Here is a 24,072-nt window from a genome sequence, read left to right as displayed (position 1 = left end):
TTCCAACCTAAGACCTCTGTGGTACGTAACATGACCTCATAAATATGCCCGAATAAAAATAAAAGCCTCCCCCTCCTTCGAAATGACTCGTACATACGCCACTGACTTCAAACAACCCACTGTATAAAATTAAAATTTCCGTTTGACGTAACCCTTGCATGGGTTCAAAAAAACACATTTTTTTATGAATACCTTGATGAAATAGCCTAATTATGTATTTCACGATTAATTACATAACTTCCTCTGGCATTTCCCTTTGCTGTCAATAACGTTGCTAGTAAAAAGTACATGAGACTCGCGATTAAACGAGTCCCGATTAACCGAGGCTCCGGTTTAACCGAGGGAGTGGTTGGAAAACATCGCGCTTCATAACGCACCCCCTGTTTGTTTACTATAAGTTGGAGTCAAGCCACCTTCCGCGCTGCACATGTTCGTTACATTGTCGGTGTATGCGATTGTTACGGTGGTGTTTAAATCTGTGTATAGGCCTATTCTAAGCCAATAATGTACCCTTGAGTAATGTAGTATGAGTGGCAAACGGAAAAGGTGTGTCCAAAAAACTATGAAAGGCTTTTTGAAAAAGTAATCTTCTTATTTATGTTGTACTAGTAATAAATAATTACTATACAGTTTTAAGTGTTGTTTCGTCATTTACGACCTATTAGCACATTATCTCCGTATTATCCGAGGTAGTCTCGGTCCCAATTAGCTCGGATAATCGCGAGTCTACTGGAGAAGGAAATAATATTTTGTAGGGAGCTCAGTCACAAATACTACTTCATACAAATATTTGAAATTCAGGTAATTTCTTTATTTTAATTGTGATGGTTTCTTGTCTACTTGAGGGGATAAAATAGTGGCGATGCCAGAAGGGTGAACGCCCCCCGATCGACTAATCCGGCCCCCGTTTTATATATTTTTTAAAAAAATCATTAAAAGCCTGTAAATAGACCTAGAATGGTCTGAAATTCAAAACCTAACAGCCAAAAGGGATAAAGTTCCCCGTGCATATAGCACCCTGCCGTGAAGGCACATTTAGGTGATGTAGGGGTAGGAACATTTTTCTTGGAGGTGATGTGATCAGCACCACGCTCCAGCCGCCTTTACACACCAGGGTTGCTCGCACGTACCCATTTATTTGAGACTGGGTGAGTCCTAGAGCCCCTTTATGCGGGAACAAGGCCGGAAAAATGCCGACCTTAGATCACCCACCCCGGGAATCGAACCCGGGTCTCCCGCGTAGCAGTCAGACGCCCTACCGACTAGATCATCGCGGCTAATAATACTTCAATAACATTAACAATCCCAATATTGTAGTTAAGAGTAATTGGGACTAGTCCTGCAGTTTAAAGCTGGATCCAAAGTATGTAAGACTTAGGTGGGCAGGACACGTGGCACGAATGGGAGAGGAAAGAAGAGTTTCCATGATTCTTGTTGGGAAACCTGATGGTAAGAGACCTGTAGGAAGGCCAAGACGAAGATGGAGGGATAACGCTGAGATGGACCTAAAGGAAATCGGTAAGGATGGAAAGGATTGGATTGATCTTGCCCCGGATAGGGACAGATGGAAGGCTTGTGTTGTTGCAGCCATAAACCTTCGGATTTTAGAAAGCTAGAGAGTTAGTGTTCTTGAATAGAACAGCATTTCATGATCTGAAATTGTAAGACATCATTGCCCATATTGTTTGCTAGGGCTACTGAGCATTAATGGCCCAAATGGCCTCTTCTCATACCTCCAAGATCGAGAGTGTTCTCAGCCTTTTCCTCTCCATCGTTGGATATAGAGTGGCAGCCCTGAGACACCTACCTAAGAGAGATCTGCTTGTAAACTTAAACATAAATACTTCAGAATCACGTAGATACGTTGCAGACTACATAAGATCATTCATGGAAACCTAAGATGCAGCATCCCACTCCACGAACTCTCCCTCAGAGTGCCCAGACATAAAACACTGAGCAAGGAAACTTTCCAGACTCTCACTCAACCGATATATTCAGATCATATCCATCTTTTATCACCAACATAGAAAAAATTGTATATAAGTAATGCTTTTGTGAAACACATTTGTTTACCTTGGAAATGTCTTGACTTGTTTATGTTTCTATTTATATTTTGTTTATTTTATTTTATCTTGTTTCGTGCGTTCATTTTAACACTAGTGTACTGTTTTACTGTTGTTTCTTTCCGGTTTAAAAAATGGCTTCTGCGTACTGGAAATTTCAATAAATAAATAAATAAAATTAAATGCAATGCTGTAACTTTATCCTATCTTGTGAATGAACAATCTAAAATTGTATTTTGGATAAAAATTAAAGTATTATACATAATTAAGTTAGAAAGTAGAAGGTATTTTACATATTACTCGTTTATTTTAACGATTTGATATAGGGGAAAGTCTTACAGTACCGACCGGCTTACAGATTTCACTTCCGCTGATAGATTTCAGGGTACTACAGTGACACGTGGAGGGATCCTGTATTCATACCTCACATAGTTCGGGCGCGATGTCTTTTGTTAAGTAGTGAGAAAACTGCGAGGCGTTGAATAAGTTTCATGATATTTTGAGTGAGAAAAGTTATCTTTATGACACCAATGCTTCTTTCTAAGGTAAGTCCATCATGTGTTTTGCAATGCCTGTGAAAGGTACATGTGTTAGGTTAATGTTATGTAATATATTCACTACATAGTGTGCCATCACCTGCAAGGTAACAACAAGTGTGTCGTCCAGTACCGACCACCCCCATCGTCGTCCACTACCGACAAATATTAACTGTAGAAGAAAATGTGGTCTAATTTGAAGATAGTGGTCAGATCCTTTTTTTATCATTACAGAGGAAAATGGCAACACCGAAGGAGAGGAAAATAGGAAATTGAGCGGAAGCAGTTATGAAGGCGGCTGTAGATGAAGGAATTCTTAAAATTCGCATATGATTTGGCAGAGCATCTAAGGGAGAATTCACACCGAAGAAACACACAACATGCAACATGCAACACGCGACACGAGTGTTTCACACCGAGGAGACAAGATGCACGCGGAAAGCAACACTGGTTTCTTTGCTCAGTTTGCATGATGGTACCGATATAATTGCATTAATCAGTTTATTAGTCATCCGAAAATAACGTAACAAGAGACATTGTTACATGTAAACTTCGTTGTAAAATTTGTACAAGTTATTGAAACTTGGGAGAGGCATGTTGTGCACGAGAAAACTGAGAAATAATATGCACTGACCTCAAACTGTATACGCTAGACTTTTCAGCCTGAACAAAGCGAATACCTAAACACTAGAGAAATGGTTCTCAACCTTCGTGAAACCATGTCACGGTAATTTTTTTTAAGTCAATGCCCTTAGTCCAAGAATTTTCCTCGTAAATCTTTACAGTATTGAAGATTTTATGCATGAATTAACATGCACCTACCCATGAAATTAAATATTGGTAAATAAATTCTAGCATAATCACAAGAGTAATAATAGTTTGATTACGTGTGTAGGATTGTTGACAAATATAAAAATATGGAAGAAAAATTGGTAACGTCGTCTCCTTGTAATTAAGTGATCCCGGGTTCGATAACCGGGGAGGCACCGGGCAGATCCAGTTCTGATTAGTCTATTTGTGCATAAAATGGACCTAAAAAACGAAAACTCACAACTCAAATATGATATTGGGATTATGATAGTTGTCAACCAGTTTCAGCAGAACATTTTACAGCTCAGTATAGTTGATACGAGGGCACGGTATCGGGTCGCGGCCCGGCGGTTGAAAAACAATGCACTAGAGTACTTTACCATGATGACTAATATATTTTGGACTAAAGTGCCTCTATAAGCTGACTTTTTCAAATAAAAGCAGTCAGGTAAATGGCCAAAACACGGCCTCTTTTCACGATGTTGAAGGCAAATTATAGCCGATAGATAACTGCATCAAAAAATTTGATAAAGCGAAATGAACGTTGTGTTTAAATCCTAAAACACTGTTAAAACATTGTACATATCGATACTTTATTATATCAACAAATTAGAGGATCAAACATGATGCCGGTTGGTCTCTCTTCTAGAGTCTAAATACAGCTCGTTGGAATGAAGCATTCGCTGCGCATGCGCGAACAACAAACTGAAGCAACACGATGCACGGTATTGAGAAAACGGCACAGTTCAAGAGGCACGTAAGCGACACGTATAAACAGAATATTCGATGCTTTTTACCTGATAACCCATTCTTGACAGATCAAAACTGAATGGTTAGTGTTGGTAAGTTAATGGTGTGACGTGCTGTGTGGAACACGATTGGTTAGTCAATTTTCCATCAACGGAACCTTAAATGCTTAGGGCTACTTGGATTTGTTAAATAAACAGGTTTTTTCATCCTTGGTTATGGAATTAGGTACTTTTACAGAGTTTTTTTCAATAGGGAAGAACACCAGAACACTTATGGGAACGCTATGAACCAGTTTTTGTCCAAAGTTAGTTATCAGATGACAAGGGTCACATATTCTGTTTATGAACTTCCTTCTGAACATAAACATTAGCCTTGTCACTGTGAAGGACTTTTAATTCAATGGAAGCGTCACACTGTAAATTGTTCGCGATAACCATTCATAATGAGCAGCTCTTCATGGATGTATCCGATTAAAATCTTGTGCAATGGCATGCGAACGTCTCTCCCTAGACGTCACTTTGATCTCGATGCATTACCGATGCGCTAAACAAATTTTAAGGCATTTTTCTAACACCTCGAAAAGGAGCTAATTGGTACAAGAATTCAGTCATAACTTTTTACTGGTTAAAGATACGTCGAAAAAACCTTCACCATTGCATTTCTCGTGAAATTCTAGCCCATTTTGATATGTCGCACGACCCCCTTCCCATTTAAATTTCTGAAGTTGAATTCAAGATGGCGGACATCAAGATGGCCGCCGACCGTGTGGGTGGCGTCAACGTGGTTCCCCCTTGGCCAGGCAATGATTGGTCAACGCCAATTTCAAATTCCATGCCGCAGTGGCCTTGTACTGAGGGTGTTAAGTGACTTATTGAGCCACCCTGTACGTATAATATAAAAAGGTAAAGTGTTCCCCTGTGCATAGCACCACGCCATGAAGGCGTATAGGGGGTGTGGGGGTAACGCCCCACACTTTCTTGATCCGGTAGTGAGTGAGGGTGATGTGATCAGCATCACGCCCCTGACCGCCTTTACCCCCCAGGGTTTCCCCCAGGTACCCATGTTATTCGACGCTGGGTTGGCGCCGGGGCCGCTTCCACCGTTAGAAAAGTTCCCGGATTTGAACCGGCCGGGGATCGAACCCGGGACCTTGAGCATGGTAGTCAGACGCGTTACCAACTGAGCCACCGCGGCCCTCAATTGTCAAATGTTAGCAACCGAAGCGGAGGAATTCCCTCTCATTTTTTTTTATCATCCTCCACTTCAAATACCTCCTTGCATGAATCATATAAAAATATAATTTTATATCGTTTATTATTTATTATGTTATCAAAGAATTATATTTGTGCCTCCAAAAATTTACTATTACGCAGCGTACGTATTTTTTTCGGAGGGGCTGGAATTGAAAACGTGGATATTAAGCTGCGAATGAGACAAGGGCGCCCGCATGGAGGGACCGGGTGGGGCACTTGCCCACCCTGAGATTTCTGGAAACAGATAATGTAATTCGAATTGTGAAATTGTAGCGATATTTTATAACAAAAAGGTGTTGTTTTCTGTGCCGTAAGTTACAGCAGCAATTATTATTATTATTATTATTATTATTATTATTATTATTATTATTATTATCTGAAGTAGGGTTACATTTAAGCTCACAGTCTATTTTACACTGATTATCTTACTATAAAAAACAGCTTCTTGTCAATATACATTTATGAAAATTGTACGTATATACAGAGCATTCCCTGACATTCGCTACGAGACTCGACGGCAAGCGGCCTGGCGTCAGAACTTGTCTTTCCCGGCGAACGGGGTCTGCGACAGTCGGTAGAGTCGGCTATTAAAATTACAGTTTTCATATTGTGTACTAACCTTGACTACAGAAGGTGTTGAAAATGATGTCCCTCTGCTGCAACATATTCCTGGCATCTCCGAAGGAAATTGGCATTTACACGTGCAAGTTCGTCTACTGTAATTCTCCCGATTTCTCGTACAATACTCTCTTTTAACTCACGGATGGTGTGCGGATTGTCTTTGTATACTTTAGTTTTTAGGTTTCCCCATAAATAAAAATCGCAGGCAGCAAACACCCGTTTCTTGTGAGAGGCGGCTGATAGATTTCCGAGGAGACTGTTCTAACCTTTGTCCTACCTCATCGAGTTTTTCCTCAGTAAGTACACGTGGGTTTATCTTTCCACTTTTATTCAGAACTGACCCTGTTACTCTAAACTTTTTCACGAGGCTTTATATAGTGGTCCTATGTGGAACGGGAACACCAGGAAATCTCGTCTCATTTCTCCACAATTCTTCTTTCCGAAGTAACACTCGACAAGATAAATCCATTCTTGTAAAGTAAACTTCTGTAGTGCCATATTAAGCCACAATCTTCAACACACCGACACGACACAATAAACAACTTCCAAGGGAGGATTATACTGGCGTCAGTCTGCAACGTCAACAGAAAGGGAAAGAGAGCGAAAAAAACAGACTGTAGTGTGCGACTGTCGCGGACCCGTTCACCGGGAACTACAAGCGCTGACGCCGGGCCGCTTGCCGCCGAGTCTCGTAGCGAATGTCGGGGAACGCTCTCTAGATACACAGAATATGGAAATAACAAATGTATGTATTTTTTTAAAAAAAATAATTAGTAGTAGTAGTAATAATAATAACAAAAATAAGAGCAACAATAAAAGCAGTATTAATAGCAATAATAATAATACTTAAAGTTTCTAAATTTCTGAGATAAAATCCTGCGGCGCCTTTGGTGCTGGGGGTGGGGATTGCACACTATAAAACATTCCACCATTATAATTTTTCAACCTTCGTTTTTAAAAGTTGTTGGAAGGACAAAAATTGTGATCGGGGTTATGTTAAGGTGAATTAGCATTTATCACTTCGTTTTCTTCTATGCTCATATATGCAAATTTTGTTTTGGTACCAGTTTCGTATGGGCACAACACCTCTCACTCCTTTATGTTGTAATTTTTAACATTCGTACTTACGTATTCTGCATTGCGAAAAATTCTTCAAGATGGAATTATGCTTTTTTCACGAAAATCATTTCAATTTTTCACATTACGAGTAATTATTGTTCTTCCTTTGCGTAACACACAATATGGCGGGCACAGCTTGACTAGCGTTGTGAATCATCAGTGGGTATGCAGTGCTTTCAACCTTCTTAACCGAAAAATGCCCCACAAATCATTGACGCATAGCCCCACAAACCATTCACGGTAAGGTTAGGTTAGGTTAGGCAAACGGTTAAAATTTGGGGTCGTAGTAATATCAGGAATGTATATTTGGTTTTTACGCATTCTCGCGAAACAACGGCTTGGTTGGAAACACTGACAGGGGGTTACATCCGGTTCACGTAGAGGAAGGAGATGAAAGCAACGGCAATTGTGCGTCAGAGAGATATTTCTCTTGAAAAATACATGAATTCACGGTGAAATTAATTCCAAGATGAAAGAAAATACCTGCATGGACTTTGAAAATGCTACAGAAACTCATTTCCGTAAGTAGTTTCTTCTGTAAAAATGAAGAAATACGTTGCGCCGATATGAAGCTGTTACCTTTGTTCTTTCTCAAAAAATTCTGGAGGGGATGTAGCCCTCTGTGTACGCCAGTGCTCCTCTGTGCACACTACTGGCTTCTATCTTGCTTTGTCACAAATGTCACTTTCACTCACCTTGAACAGAATATAGCTGTCCTTTTCTTAATACAGTCTTCATATTGACATTGCAATAAATACTCCATTGTGCAATGACAACAAGCATGCGCTGACAGAATACCCGTATTGGCACAACACTCACATGTGCACTTGATACCACTCATAACTTTCCCCCGAAACTTCTCACATAACAACCACAAGAACAAAACGCTGAGTTTCATGACTAAGGTATTAAGTAAACAAGAGAACGTACCTTACTAACTGCATAATGGCACTGTTCGTAGCCATATACGTCAACACAGACTGTCCATTGTTTCACTGTACAATCAAGTTCACCTTCAGTATCACCGGAGGTGGTAGAAACACTGCGATTGTGTTTTTCCTTCCTTCTTTAAGTTTTTTTCCCCCCCACGGAAAGCTGTTCCTGTGACCTTGTGCCACCATGACTCTTCTGTGATAGGTGCAATCGAGATCCTCAGGGTACAATGAGAAAACCTTCACCTTCTAACTCGTCGATTTTTGTCGTGTGAAGTCTGCTTGCGAATAAATTAGCTACGGACTTGCCTCCGAAAGGCATTTTACGACACTCCTAACTGGTAATGTGCACGAAAAGTGTGTTTGCGGTAGTTTTTCCTCGATTTTGTGTGCTGTAACTTGAAGTCAATAATTGTTGTTACTCGGATGTTTGCAAGCACACGTGCGGCTTTCTTCCACGAACTTGTTCACAAAGTTGAAAACACATCAGTGGCAGTTGCATAACAAAATAAATTACAAGACAATGGCGCCGAAAATATATATATGTACCATAGGCGTAGCTACGGGGTGTGCCGGGTGTGCCTAGGTACACCCTAATGGGCTGCTTTATCAAAGAGAATTAAAGACAGATATTTCAATAAGAAAGAAAATAAGCGGCAGTTTGTAAGAAGTTAAAATTGTCATTACTTGGTACAAACGTGTGCATTATCGCTGATGAAACGAGTGTCTATAGTTTTTCGATTTTTTGATGTCATTGGAGAAAGAATATTTACTGCATTCTACTCTGTACTCTAGCGCCTTCCTTCTATACCTGTCACAAGCTGCACGTGTGAGAGAGCTTTCTCCAAGCTTACCCAAGTTAAAACTAAATGAAGAGCAACTCAGAAGCAGGATAGATTGGAAACCCGCTTTTGCTATTTGTGGAACAGGAAAAAGCTTAGTCTATTGATGTAAATGAAGTTATTGATGAGTTTAAGAACATTGTACCTTTTGACAGACGTCTCTTGTTATAGATGACGTGTATTTTGATGTATTTGTTTGTAACATTTATGAACATTTTGTGTATGTGTAATTTCTATGCAATTTGATTTTTCCTACTACATATATTCAGAAATTTTCAACACTGTCATTTAGTGAATTTATATTCCTTTACAAACATCAATGCAGATATATAGCCAAGTGATTGTGTTGCAAAATATGCTATTAAAAAGGAACAAGATCTCATTTTTTTCTTTGTGCACACCCAAATATAAAGTTCTAGCTACGCCTATGATATGTACCTAGGTATTGGTTTGTTATTTCAATTGTCACAAACGTCACTTTCACCTTGAACAGAATGTAGGTGCCCTTAATACAGACATTTATTGACATTGTCATAAATAGGGTGTGGATTTATAAGCACTAAAAACCTCTCAAATAGGCACCAAAAAATGAAAAATAGGCACTTAAAGAGCGACATTTGAAATTTCCAAAGATCTGACATCCTTTGCGACCCTCAAATCTGGCGAATATCATCAGATTTCGGTCAGTTCAACATAAACAAAGGCTTACCTTCTTAGCGCTCTCGTCTTTACTGCGAGTGGTCCCGAGTTCGATACCCGGTGGGAGCCTTAATACGAGGGTTGTTCAATAAACAATGATTATTATTTTTTTCTTTAAAACACAGTTTTCATGGTCGTTCTGAAAGTAGTCCCACGACGCTAGCGGTCATGGGTTCGAATCCCGACCTGGGCATCGATGTTTGTGAATGTCCATTCATCAATTTCATCACTCATCCCCATCCTCGCGAATTAGTCAAAAGTTGCACAAAAAGCGAAGTAAAATAAATCAAATCAATCAATCAAAGTAGTCCCCATTGGATGCGATGCACTTGTCCCAATATTTTGCCATCTTCAAAGACTTGATGGTAGCCATTTCTTGATAGGTCCTTCAGCATCATCTCCACAGTCTTCACTACTGCTTCTCATGATGGAAAATGCTTCCCGCGAAGACTTTGCTGTTTGCTCTCCGGATCAAAATGACGTAGCCAAGTTTCATCTGCAGTGATTACCTTTGAAGGAAACTCCTCGTCTTCCTGTAACACCACCTTCAACTGTGAGAAAACTTGCACGCGACCGGGTTGTTTTTTCGGGTATGAGAAGTGTTGGAACCCTCCAAATACACACACACGTCTCATGTGGGCCTCCCCGATGGCGCAGTTGTTGCGTCGTCGCCTTGTAATCAAGCGGTCCCGGATTCAATACCCGGTGGAGGCACATAGTGGTTCGGATCCCATTTTAAACTTTAGGTCCAGTCCCGATTAGCCTTACTGTGCATAAAGTGGACTTAAAAACAGCAAATCAACGTGCCTCGTGTGTATTTTTTCTCTTACCTAGGTGTGGTGGCACCCAATGAATTTTTCAGTATTTCTGATAGTACCATGGGCGTCCGGAAGGAGGAAGGGGGCAAGGGGGGCCGTGGCCCCACCTGAAAAATGAAAGTCAACCAAAAATCATGTATTTCACACATGTAATTTCATTTTAGCCACAATAATATGTGTTAATTATTGCATTAACACCATAAATTCAAATTTAAGCAATGTTTTTTTTAGGGAACTACACTCTTTTGGGGGAAAATGTGACTTGTTTGCCCCCTCTTGGTAAAAATACCTTCATTGCCCCTCCCTGGAAAAAATCCTGCGGACGTCCATGGATAGTACTCTTCAAATATTCGACGATCTTCTCTCACACTGGCAGCAGTGGTTTGATGTTTTCTTCCGTTAAGAGGAATGATCGTAGCTCCGGAACCAACTTCTTTTGAAATTGAATGTCACCCCTCTTTAAACATTTTAAACCACCTTCTAGCTGTGCTATAAAGAAGAATAGTCTCTCCATATGCTTCCTGTAGCATTTCATATACCTCAGCTAACGATTTGTTCAGACGAAAGCAAAAATGCAACGCAGCGTATTGTTCGTCCAGTGTGTTGCCTCCATTATTCCCGTAGGCGGAACTAAACATGTCTCAACATGTACGGCGTCACAGGAATACAAGTGCTGAAGCCAAAACAATGAAACTAGTGCCAAGTGTGCATTACACATTAACCTAACAATGTAACATAAAATTAAATTTTTGCGCGAGAAATTATGTGAATAAAAAAATAATGATCATTATTTATTGAACAACCCACGTACATAAGTATTGAGTTTTGCCGCTTCGGTGTGAAATCTCCCATAGAGAAAACGTCCCAGACGAAGCGGCAAGTGACACGTGCAGTCAATTCTTCTATATGTAATGGTGCAAAAATCTACTTTCTATGATTTCAACTTCCCTTTGTTTTTCAGGTCCGAAAGTAACCACTCATTTGCAGCATTAGTTGTCTCCTGAATACTTAAAATCGTTGTCCCTTTAGGTGTTATTTCAGATGGGGGAACAGATGATAGTCAAATAGGGCCAGGTCAGGCGAATAGGGTGAATGGGGCAACACTTGAAAGCCTAAGGAGGTCAGTGTCACCATTGTTTCACCTGCAGTGTGTGGCGAGGCATTTCATGCAAAAGGATAACGCCTTTGTAGAGCTTTCCCGATCTTTTCTGGACGTGCTGCCATTTTCAATTTGAACCTGAAAAACAAAGGGTATTTAAAATCATTGAAAGTCGATTTTTGCACCATTACACATGGAAGAATTGACCAGTACACCCTGCAAATTTCAGCCACCTAACTATTTTTTTTCTGGGTAAGGCTCAATACTTATCAGCCTCCCCTCGTACACTGTTTCATAGACTACTGCACGCGCAGATGTCTTCACAGTAGAAGGTGAAGGTGAATCAATTTGATACTAATTGTATTTTCTCTCTCCTCGTTCCACTTCGAACATAACACAAAGGAAAATCAAGGGAAGAAATCTTCGAGTATCTCCCACGGCACGTTTCAGAAAACCTCGAGTTTAAATGCCTTTTGACGTCATAAATGACGTCGTTCCGTGATTTCTGACGTAGGTAATTGCAATTAGAGCATGCGAAGCAAAATTGTTTGCACTTACGCGTGTAACTCCATTACAACTTCCACTTCACATGTGTGATTCATCTTGGCGTGGGCGTTCGAGTCACTTCACACGGGATCAACAGTAGATGCAGTGGTTTACAGATGCGCCACTCGATGGAGCCACCTCTGCGTGTATAGTCTGCCTGCAGGTTAGTCAAATGACAGACGCTGGGCGGTCATTCGTAGACGAAATGATGTCACTTTGCGAACATGTGGTTATTTTCCGAGTTGAATTCATGGATTGATTTGCTTTATTTTACTTCGCTTTTGTGCCACTTGTGACTAATTTGCAAAGATGGGAATGAGTGATGAAATTAATGAATGGAAAGTCACAAGCATCCACGCCCAGGACGGGATTCGAACCCGGGACGTCGAAGAAAGAGTTGAATTGATGACCAGTACCTTGTGTAGTAAAAATCTTGTCGATTTTCGATATTTTACGTCGCTTTTCTACCTCTTGGATAATCGCGACGATGAGGATCAATCATGATCTAGTGAAATAGGAGATGGGACAATACACAACCATTCCTTGCCCAATGTTCGTACTTCAGACATCTGGTTTCGTATCGAGTGATCACACGCCACAGAGCAATAATTAGAGACCGGATTTTAAAGAGAAGTTCTTTTTTATTTTTCAACACGGATCATGGACTTAAAAACAGTGTTGATAATTATCTTCCACCAAGATTACATGGTTTTGACTTCCCTTTTTATTCCTCTTTCAGCCCAAATTCCCTTTTTTCCCCTTTTTTCAAGTATTTTCCTTCCTGATCCCTTTATTGACTATATTCCGTACGACTGTTTTTTCCCTGAACAAAACATTCAACAATTGCCTATTTGGTGCAGTTTAGAGGAAAGAAAGAACAAGCGCCATACCTTACCTTCCCTACATGAGTGTTGGGAGTGCGTTGCAGCGATTGTTGAAACACTGCGATCTGGGCTTATGCAGCAACAAACACATTGTAAGCGGCACGTTTGTTGGGTTGAAAGTGTACTTATCTGATAGATTTAGACTTTTATTGTAAAGTTTTCTAAGAATAGTTTTAACTTAGAGTCGAATTACTTTCGGAACATCTCCAGCGGACTACACGAGTCTGTCTAGCGAGCCTAGTGGGCGTGTAGAGCCTGAGCAGGGGGCTTAGCGATAGGTTCTGTGTTGAGATTACGTCAGCGGCTCGCTTCGTTGATTGTCTGCTTCGAGAGTTGTGACTCGTTCCGAAGCTTCAAATGCATAACAGCCAAAGATGTTATGGAAATAATATCCCTCTAACTGTGTGACAGTGACCACAGTACTATAGTTTATTTTTGCACTCCACTAAAAATATTATTTTAAATTAAAGCACAATATATACCATTCATATATAAAATGTGATGCATTAATAGCCCACGAAATCTAATGTATCCCCTTTATATATTTCACTTTCTAGCGTAGTCGTCTTGTCATCAAGGGGTCCCGGGTTTGAACCCGGTGGAGGCACATAGTGGTTCGGATCCCACTTTAGACTGTAGGTCCAGTCCCGATTAGCCTTACTGTGCATGACTTAAAACACCAAATCAATCAATATATTGCGCTTTCATTTAAAATAGTATTTTTAGTGGAGTGAAAAAACATTGGTCCTTTTTCTCCCCTCTTTTTGTACTTTTTACAGGAAAATTCTTCCCTTTACAATCCGGTCTCTAATAATATACAATAAATATGACGCCTATCCGATGGCGTAGTGGTAACGTCATCGCATTGCAATCAGGTGGTCCGACGTTCGGCACATAGTGGGTTCGGATCCCATCTTAAACAGTAGGTGCAGTCTCGATAAGAATTTCTGTGTAAAAAATGGAATTTCAAAGAGACAATAGTATGATGTTTAATAAATATTTGTTCCATTTATATACAGCGTGTCCACAAAACATTCCGTGATTATAAACGACCACAAAATTTTAATTATGTATATTACGAAATATATACCGATACCATTCGAAAGAACAGCTCAAAGAATTTTAGCAAAAGGTGTAATTGTTGGCGTTAACTACAACAATAGATGGCATAACAATAAAAGAATGAAAAAGGAAAAAATAGCCAAAAGTAGCAGAAAACACATTTTAGGAGGTAAGAGAAAAATTAATGAAAATAGTCATGGACAATTTGCACGGTAATACTCATGGATCCCACTGTACAATGCTGTAGAGTGCCACACACGTAAATTTGCCGTTGCGTAGAAACGTATTTTCGTTTCGTCTCCCTCTCTCTTAGCATCACGTGTTCTACCCTGCTCGAAAACCTTCGCTATTGTTGCCATATTGTCATTCCATTCCTGGACACACTCGCGCAAACTTCATTGAAAACAATTGAACAGCGCTCCAGCTTGCGGTTCCCACCGGTCAGCAGGGACGGCAATGTGGCAATATAGCACGGCGTAGTCGTTGCTTCTTTTATGCAGTGCATGTTCATTGGCTAGCTAGTAACTAGTGTTGCCAACTGTAATAATGAAGCACTATTTCTGTCACGGAAGGGGAAAGCAGGTAAAGTGGCGGTGAGTTTTGTTGGATTGGAAGCACCATATTTTTATTTTATACTAAGTATTTGACCGGTTTGACGTTGTGTGCGTGTATTGCGTGTGTTTATGTAAAAGTGTGTGTTTGCTAATGAACGTTAAATTCCATAATGCCTCCAGTTCTGTCGAAGTTGAAATCAAAAACCTTGCATAGCCAAGCTCGGGAAATTCTAAGCAACGTGCACGAGTTCATGAAGTAGGAAGCCAGTCATGGTGTTAGCATCCCAATAAAGCATTTTGGCAAGAGAGCAGCGAACAGCAGCAACAAATTGTTCATATTTCATAATTTTGGAATTATTCAAAATAAATAAATTATGTGGCTCCAACATCATTTCAACTCTGGCTCCGGCACGTGTTCTTGTAGAAATTGCATAGAGGAGGCTGTCATTTTTGCTGCTTAATGCGATACATATTGTTTTCTGTGTTAAAATTGCCATGCTTTGATGGGTGACCAAGTTCATAGCAGGGCCGGCGGAAGGGGAGGGCGAACCGTCCCATCGCCCAGAGCGGCAAAATTTGAAGAGAAGAAAAAAATAAGCCTATTGAAAACTGTGATCGAGCGAGATATTCTTTTGCGCTGAATAGTATTGAAATAGCATAAGAAGTCTCATTATTTATTTTATATTTTGATGTTTTAGTTAGGAATATATTGATTTTCAATTTTCCGTTGCTGCGTAATGACCGGGGGGGTCGAAATAGAGCGGCATCTGCCGCCACCTCCCAGGGAGGCAAAATGACTAGCGCCGGCCCTGGTTCATAACAAAAGAAAAAGCCGCGCAGCTTATCGTCTAGTGGCAGTATATGTACTTGTTATTGTTGTGGAAGCCGGCATCCTTTGTAAATGTACAACAAAGGCAACCGACTGTCGCCGATCTCAGAGAGGAAATAATAATACTGCTTCAGGAGGAGTGTTATGGTGCAATTGTAGCGGTTTAACACGTTGGCATGTTATTATCTGCCGTTGCAGTTCCATACCAGTGTATACGGGTTTTGGGAGTGAAAAGTTAGAACGCCACCAGTGCATTAATGCAATGAAAAATAATATATATATTTTTTTATTTTGTTTGAAATCACTCAAATAAGGAATCGTATGAAGAAGTCTTCTTTGCAGCATTTTTGGTAATTTTACTTATGTGTTAGTTCATATTTTGCGAATTTTTAGTCCATATGTATGTAGCTACATACATAGTCACTTGTTAGTACATATTAATCCTAGTCCTGGTATAATGCATGACGTTTAAAACTCAACGTTAGATAGACCTGAATTCTCTAATTTTATTGTTGTACGTAACAGCTGTGCATCGGCGCACCGCAGCGATTTTTCTATCTGCTCCATTAGCAACACTGCTTCTTTAGTTCTGTCGCGCATTGCACGGCAGAATTATCTGCGCTGGACTCTATGAATGAGTGTTGCAAAGAAACTTCAAATAATAATAATAATAAGCAGAAGAAATGTAATGGTTGACAAGAGAGAACATACCGAAAGATCTTTCGATTGTTAATGTCTTATTGTAAATGACATTCTTGTTTGAAGCAAATTGTGTTACTGTTGATGTTTACTGGATGTTAAGGTTAGTACAGCGGGATCCAAGAGTATTACCGTGCAAATTGTCTGTTTCATTAATTTTATCTTGCATCCTAAAATGTGTTTTTCTGCTACTCTTGGATATTTTTTTCCCATTCTTTTATTGTTATGCCATCTATTGTTGTAGTTAACGCCAACAATTACACATCCGCTAAAATTATTTGAGCTGTTCTTTGGAATGGTATTGGTGTAAATTTCGTAATATACATAATTAAAATTTTAATTTTAATAAACAAGGCACAGCATCAGGGGTGCAATTGCACCCCTCGCCTCCTTGACCATCGCCACTGATGTACAGGGTGAGCCAAAAGTACCATTACCCCGTAGATATGTGAGTGTGTGCTGTGGTAGTGGTTCGTAGTGATACTTAGTGGTTGTAGTTCTAAGTGGGAGCAGTAGTTGTGTGCAGATAGTGATGTACCTCTCACGATTTGTCTTTCATTGTGTCATTACAGATAGTATGAACCATGGCTGATGAGTCAACGTACAGCACATGTGCGACCTCACACAGGAAAATCAATGAAAGACATCCAAAGGGATTTTGTTGCAAGATTTAACAAGCCGACCCCACCAAAGCAAAATATATTGCGATGGGAGAGAAAACTTTTCGAAACCGGTTCCATCAAAGACAGACCCCGCTCCGGACGCCCATTGACGAGAGTAGAAACGTGTGCTGAGGCTGCTGCATCCGTTGAAAGGTCACCAATACAATCAGTCCGCAAGCGATCATAAGAATTGGGAGTTCCATACACAACATTACGCAGGTACATGAAACAAGATTTACGATTGAAACCATTCAAACCATATTTAGTCAATGAATTAAGTGATGAAAATACATAGGGGATAATGGGACTTTTGGGTCACCCTGTATAATGTCGTAAAATATAGGCTGATGAACTTCTCTGTAACGGACATCGAAAGGGATCGTAAAAATGTCCACTACTGAAAAGAGGTTTAATATGCTATAAGAACTCTGTTTGTGCTATAAAATGTTATGATGTGTTTAAATGTTTATTTAATGAGATCTTTACGTAACACATGAAATGGCTGTTACGAACATGAAAGTGAATTTCTTCGAAGTTTAACGGGCAAAATTTATTACGCATGTAACTTTTACTTATTTCTTCCGAAAGTAGTTACAATTTTACAAAATCTTTATTTTATTGCATTCTTTATTGATAGCGCAGTTTTCATTCTCATTTCGTTCTTCAAAATATAACTGACCTGTGTCTTCCAACAGTAAACAGTGTGACCATGTCTCACATAAGTTTCTCTTTATCGTGAACATTTCTTATTTTCGATTTATCATTTAAACTTAATTGCCATCGTAGCCAGGGTCGGCAAGGTAATTTACTCGTTATGTTTTTTTTTACGTAAATTACGCGTAATTTACTAGTAGTTTACTTTGCGTAGAAAACCAGTTTTTTTTACCCAGATCGAAAAAACTAATTTTCTTTCGTAAATTAGTAATATAAAAACTACTTTAATTATGTTACATTTTATTAAGCTTAAATTTTCTTACATATTTCAGCACAAAATCATCATTTTCTGATGATTGTTTATACAGTCACCTCACACGTTCACCCTCATTAACAGATTCTTTAAAAAGAACTATTCCTTCACATATTTCTAAAAATTGAGAAACCTGTTGATATGTACGTCTTGCACTAGTACTTGTATTTACAACATATCATTACGATTAACGACAATTTATTTGAATTGGATTCCAAAGTTTTAGTAAGAGCTTCAAATTCCTTTTTCATATGTATTATACACTCGCACAGGCTAATTATGATGTGAATGTGAATATCGGAATTTGTAAAATTTCAATATAAAAGCACATACATATTCAGAAGGAAAGTTTCTTCAAATACTTTTTTTGTCTTCTGCCCCCCTGCCAACTGCCATACATAACAATAACCATCGCAAAAACTGTTTTTTTTATGTCTTATTCTAGTTTCTTATGTACTTTACGTTTTATACGCTATGTTATGTGATTTTAAACGTAATTTTCGTGCCATGTACAGTGGGATCCATTAGTATTACCGTGCAAATTGTCCACGACTATTTTCATTAATTTTTCTCTTACATCCTATGTGTTTTTAAGCGATAGATTTTCATGTATGCTGGTGCAGAAGTTGTCAACAGCTTGCTTTGAGTTTTCTTTTAATTCTTCAAGCTCTTATTGGGTCAAATAAAGTACACGAACATGGTGATGGACAGTTTGCACGGTAATACTCATGGATCCCACTGTACGTGTAATTGCACAACTCTGATCATAACACACATGCAACAAACTTCAAAGTATTTCAAAACAAGAAGTACACAACACTAGATGCCACCAAAAAATAACTGATGCTGTGACAATAGACAGTATTTTCTCCATTGCAATAATGCTACCTCTGCCGGGTGTGTTGCGAAGCACATCCAGCTTGCAACAAAAGCTAAAACTAAATGCTAAGAGCTCTAAACATGGCCCTCCTAATCACTGTGCGAATTAAGCTTTTTGCTTTGGGGGCGGGGGTGATGCCCACAGGAGCGTATATTCGAGGGTAACTAGCCTATCTGCGAAGCCTGAAGTCTAGAAAGTGAAATACTAAAGATAAATCTCTTACAAACTGTGTGAATTAAGCTGATTTGAAAAGAAGTAATGGCGATTCTGAAGTTGGCAACTTGAATTCTTAGTAGTTGGCAACCTGAATTCTTAGGAGTTGGCAACCTGAATTCTTAGTAGTTGGCAACCTGAATTTTTAGGAGTTGGCAACCTGAATTCTTAGTAGTTGGCAACCTGAATTCTTAGGAGTTGGCAACCTGAATTCTTAGGAGTTGGCAACTTGAATTCTTCGTAGTTGGCAACCTGAATTTTTAGGAGTTGGCAACCTGAATTCTTAGTAGTTGGCAACCTGAATTCTTAAGAGTTGGCAACCTGAATTCTTAGGAGTTGGCAACTTGAATTCTTAAAAGTTGGCAACCTGACTACCGTTGGGATGGCAACGTGGCTTCCTTGAAGACGTCAAGAATGAGTCTAGTCTTCTCCCTTCCTCCATAGCCTAGGACCAGGTGTCATAGTGAGATAGCATACGCCACTGGATGCCCATTCAGTGGCGTATTTGTGATTTCCGTTTGAGGGGTAGGTTTCTTTCGGGGGGGATATGCAAATGTTACCAGTGAGTAAACAAAACTATTGCCTCGCGACCTTACAACATTGGTTCTAACGTAAGTCATTAAATCTTATGATAACATTTACATGTAATTTGGAAACACTTATTTATATTCTAAGTACACAAAAAGAGCTATCGAATTACACTCTGTAAAGAAAAAATAGCGACACTTGCTCGGATATGGTTCTCACAAGATTCAATAACCAACACCCCCAGTTATTTTCTATTTTCATATATTTTTTTTTGTGTTTCTGGTGCTACTCTGTTTCATGGAGGCCGATGAGTGCTTCGTGCGATGCGAACTTCCCGCCTGCACAATGCACCTCAAAAGCAAGAGAGTAGCACCAGAGAGAGCCTCTTGCATTGAATCATAAAAAAAAAAAAAATGAAAATAGAAAAGAACTGGGGGTGTTGGATAAATGTCATGGTTTTCGCAAAACCACCTCCCGTTTCTTCTGCGATGAGGAGGGAGTGAGAGAGGCATCACATGACAAGAGGTTTTCCATCGAACGAACACGACCAACGATGCCTCCTGCCTCTCTCACTCCCTCCTATCCGCTCCCTTGCAACGCTTCAGCACCCCTGCTCGTTCTACAGTTTACCAATGCATTCGAGAACGCTCCTTCACAATCACGGCTGGTGCACAAATCCAGATTTTCTTTTTGTTTCAATTCACTTCATAATCTTGTGAAAACCATATCCGAGCAAGTGTGCTATTTTTTCTTTACAGAGTGTAGTAGCACAGAAAACCTGACCAAATTTCTATTGCCAAGTTCAAACTTACTGTCCATCTAACCTGCCTACAAGTTTCATCTGAACAATTTAAGACATGTGAAATATCAGTTAAAGAATGGTGTCCTTCTTTTTAATCCATAAAGCTGAATGTTTATTAGCAGGGAAATCTTTAAAGCCTGGACCATTAATGGACACGAATGATGCTTCAATTGCGTTTGTTACATAGTTAAGAAATGTTATACAGTAAAACCTCGTTAATCCGGACTAATGGGGGGAAGTTGGCCGGTTTAACGAAAGTCCAGATTAACTGAAATAACCTAAAAGAACAGTAGAAAGTGCATTAAAACTCCGTTTATAGCAACAAAACACGTTTATTATGGTGCATTTAAAGGGCACAGGCCTAAATACACTATACAGTACAGTCAAATGTAAAGCAATACTGTACATACAATGCAGTATGAGGGTATTCCTGTGTCAATGCGGCTTCTTCCGAAAGCATTCTGCCTTTTGCCTGTCCGGATTAAGCGAAGTCCGGCTTATCGGGGTCAGTATTAACGAGGTTTTACTGTACTACATGCTATCAATTCCATTTTCTTGCGGGGATGAAAACATCCCTGGCAAGGATAACAATAATTTTATTTTGCCGGGGATAAAATTTTTGATTGGGGGAAATCCTCCCCCCCCCCCCCCCCGTTAATTCGCTCACTGCTCTTAACCTAACAATTCCTGACTTACAATTCCGCTTAGGTCTAATAATGCATACGTGGTTAGGATTGCGACTTTAAACAATACTTTCTTTAATCCTTCTTGTGCTTACGTCACAGGCTCCGATATAACGATATAAAAGGCCTTCTCTGTCTATAGGGTCGCGGTTCAGTTAAACCAGAAGCACAATTCATATTATGTTACGTCAATTAATTTTTCCTAGAAATGATAAAAGTACTCAACAAGTTTTCTGTACTTTATACCGTAAACAGATTATCTCAAAATAGCAACTACACTAGATAATACCAGTCATAAAAAAATATACGAAGCAATGTTTCGCATAACAACATGATAAGTCGTTATGTATTCGAGGTAAATTACAAGTAAGTCAATATTGACCTTTTTGATTACGTTTTCATGATTCTCTGAACAGTGTTATCAATCAACTCTTGAAACACAATAAATAAAATCTCACAAATCCAAGAAAATGTATTTTTGAGAGCGACTCTTGAATTAGTAGGCAGTAGCAAGCATTATCTATTACAGGATGGGACACTGAGCATATTCTCCATTGACTTGTGCGAACACTTTTCTAAGGCCTTATAAACCACAGACTATACATACCCAGTACAAGTAGAGCCATCTGGCAGTTATAGATAATCCTTGGCAGTAGTCTGTGTTCTTCGCATTGCTAGTACAGTAAGTCAAGATTGAAGGCTATAAAATGTGCAGAGTGGTTCAAATGTCTTGTCACATCTTAAGTTTCAGTAAAGTTGTGTATTTCACCCTCCATTTCACGAAAACGATGGTGCTCATACTGACATTATGGATGCGTAAACATCCGTCCTGGTGACAGTGAATCCATCAAATGTGTTTGTTAGAATACCTATGCTGTATTGCATTATTGTGTTATTACATAGTTGTGTAGGGGTGACAAGACATTTGGAGCACTCTGTACATCATAATTTGTTTCATTGTTATTTCAAAATTAATGCAGACATAGGGCCTACAGTGGGATGTACAGTGTCTCTCAATAGTTTTAGGACAACGACATTTTAAACTAGGCAACCCAATTTACACAAAGCGTTGGTGGGTTGCGTGTAGAGTTAGGCTCAATTTCAGGGTTGCCACATGCACATTAGGTATTTATAAAATACGCGAAAGAAAGATATCCAAATATTATTGCATAAAACTAGAAAAAATCAGTATTACATATGTTGCAATACTCTCAGAAAGAAACAACGTCGATTTTCTAGTATTTCATTGTTCATGAGTCTACACAAAGGAAAAGTGGAGAGAAGAAACGAAAGGGATCAAAGGAGAGGAGAAAAGAGAAAGCAATAGGAGAAGAGGAAAAGTAAAGAAGGGAAGAAAATAGAGGACAGAGGAAGTGGATAGGAGAAGTAATGAGGAGAAAGGAAAAAGATGGGAGGAGAGATGAGGCATATGGAGCAAAAAGGAGAGAGGAGCAAAGAGGAGAGAAGAGAGGAAGGAATGCGAGGTGATAGAAGAAAAGGAAAGGAGTTTGGAGAGGAGAGGAGGAGACGAGAAGAGGGGAGTGGATAGTAGAGTAAAAGAGAGAAAGAGAGAAGAACGAAAAGATGAGGAGAACAGTGCCGTGGAGTCGGAAATCTAAGACAGGAGAGGAGATAAGAGGAGTGGAAAAGAGTGGGATGGAGACAAGAGGCGAGAAAAGTAGGGAAGGCAGTATGAGATAAAAATAGAGGAGAAGGACGGGAGAGAAGAAGGAGAAGTTAAGAACAGAAGGGACTGGAGACGAGAGGAGAGAAGGGGTAGTTGCAGAAAATACGTCTCGGCGTCAAGAACTGATGCATTGATAAAATTATCGACATGAAACATTCATTAACATTTTATAATGTATTGGAGAATGTATTAGATCGGTGCGAAATTCCTTTTGGCCGAGTTCAGAGCAAGATAAAATCTCCCACGTAAGATCTTTGATTTTACCTGCGATTATACCACTAAAATCATGAATGAAATTTTCATATTTATAAGAATTATCCAATTTTTCTCCTCTTCTCGGTTCGTTGAAATTGAGATTTTGTTATTTAACATTTCCCCTACCCCATCGTTAATTCCAAACTGAATCATTCCGTTTCATACGGCGTGGACAATGAACGCAATGGGATATGTCTAAAACCTACGAAAAGTTTCTGCCACCGTAGGGGTTTGAACCTACGACCATCAAATTATCAATCCTTAACGGTAACCACTACCCCACAAGCTTTCGCTCCTGATCGCAGGTAGAAGGAGCTGAACAATATGAAATGCAGATCCAACCCCCCTCCTACATGTCATGTGCAAAGAATACTTGTTTTTTAACAAAGAAAACGAAAACAATACGACTGGGCGTAAATATTTAATGGAGAATTGCACATGATGGAAACTTTTCAGTTGATACTTGTGGAGGTATCTTTGCATTGAACTCGAGTGGAAAAAGGGGTAATATTAGTGTGTCCTAAATTGCCACAAATATAAATGGTTATTTCATTAATATTTGTCAATGTCTTTGAAGCAGAACACAATTATCGTTAGAATATCATAATTCAAGATCTGATACGTGAAAATATCCCTTTGAACGTGTGTCAATTCATTTATTTGTTTATTTTTTTTAGTAAATTCCAGTTTTAGGACAATCTAGCCACTATACACTATTATTACAAATAATGTTGCCATGCTCTTGTTGAATAGAAGGAGAAATATTTTTAAAAAGAAAAAGAAAGAACATCTCGTATGGAGGATCGAACCTCGGACCGCTTAAAATGCTCTCAAGAACTCTAACCAATACACTACGTCCTTAATTATTCTTTCGCCTGAATAATGTAAATGTTATCCTGCAAAAAAAAAGTTCAATACTCTCATATTGCGCTGTTCTTCTAAAATTACTTTATACACATGCATTTGAAATATTACTCTGAATTTCTTTCTTCATGTTAGTTAGTATATCTAAGGTTGTGAATATATTTTATTTGTAATTTTATAACGGTTACATGAACATCTACGAAATAGTTCCTTATAACTTGGTATCTGTAAAGAAATACATTCAAGTTTTCAAATGATTTTAAACCACTAGATTTTGGCAAGGGATTATGTGTGATCCGTGTCCAGTCATCATTGCTGAAACAAACGTTTGAAAACTCTGTGGAATTTTCATTCTGAGGTAAGTTGTCTTACTTGCTACATGTATGCGAACTACACTCTGTCCCACTTATCTCTG

General features: G+C 39.2%; 1 protein-coding gene across 2 annotated transcripts in view; it reads right to left on the bottom strand.

Annotated features, from left to right (window-relative positions):
* The window catches only part of LOC145996157 (facilitated trehalose transporter Tret1-like), a 48,330-nt gene extending 40,036 nt beyond the window's left edge, over window positions 1-8,294 (bottom strand). Inside the window, exon 1 of one of the 2 annotated variants that reach the window (XM_083132501.1) lies at window positions 8,083-8,294. The gene's annotated coding sequence lies outside the window, so the exon portion shown is untranslated. Of the gene's footprint in view, window positions 1-7,847; window positions 8,004-8,082 lie in introns of those variants that run through there. The other variant, XM_083132502.1, reaches the window with a different exon arrangement.
* Between the last annotated feature and the right edge of the window lie 15,778 nt (window positions 8,295-24,072).

This window comes from Lepisma saccharinum, chromosome 12 (genome assembly GCF_977018435.1).
Source record: "Lepisma saccharinum chromosome 12, izLepSacc3.1, whole genome shotgun sequence".
Classification (NCBI taxonomy): Eukaryota; Metazoa; Arthropoda; class Insecta; order Zygentoma; family Lepismatidae; genus Lepisma; species Lepisma saccharinum.
Note: the sequence above shows the minus strand (reverse complement) of the source record. Positions and strands in the feature narration are given on the sequence as shown.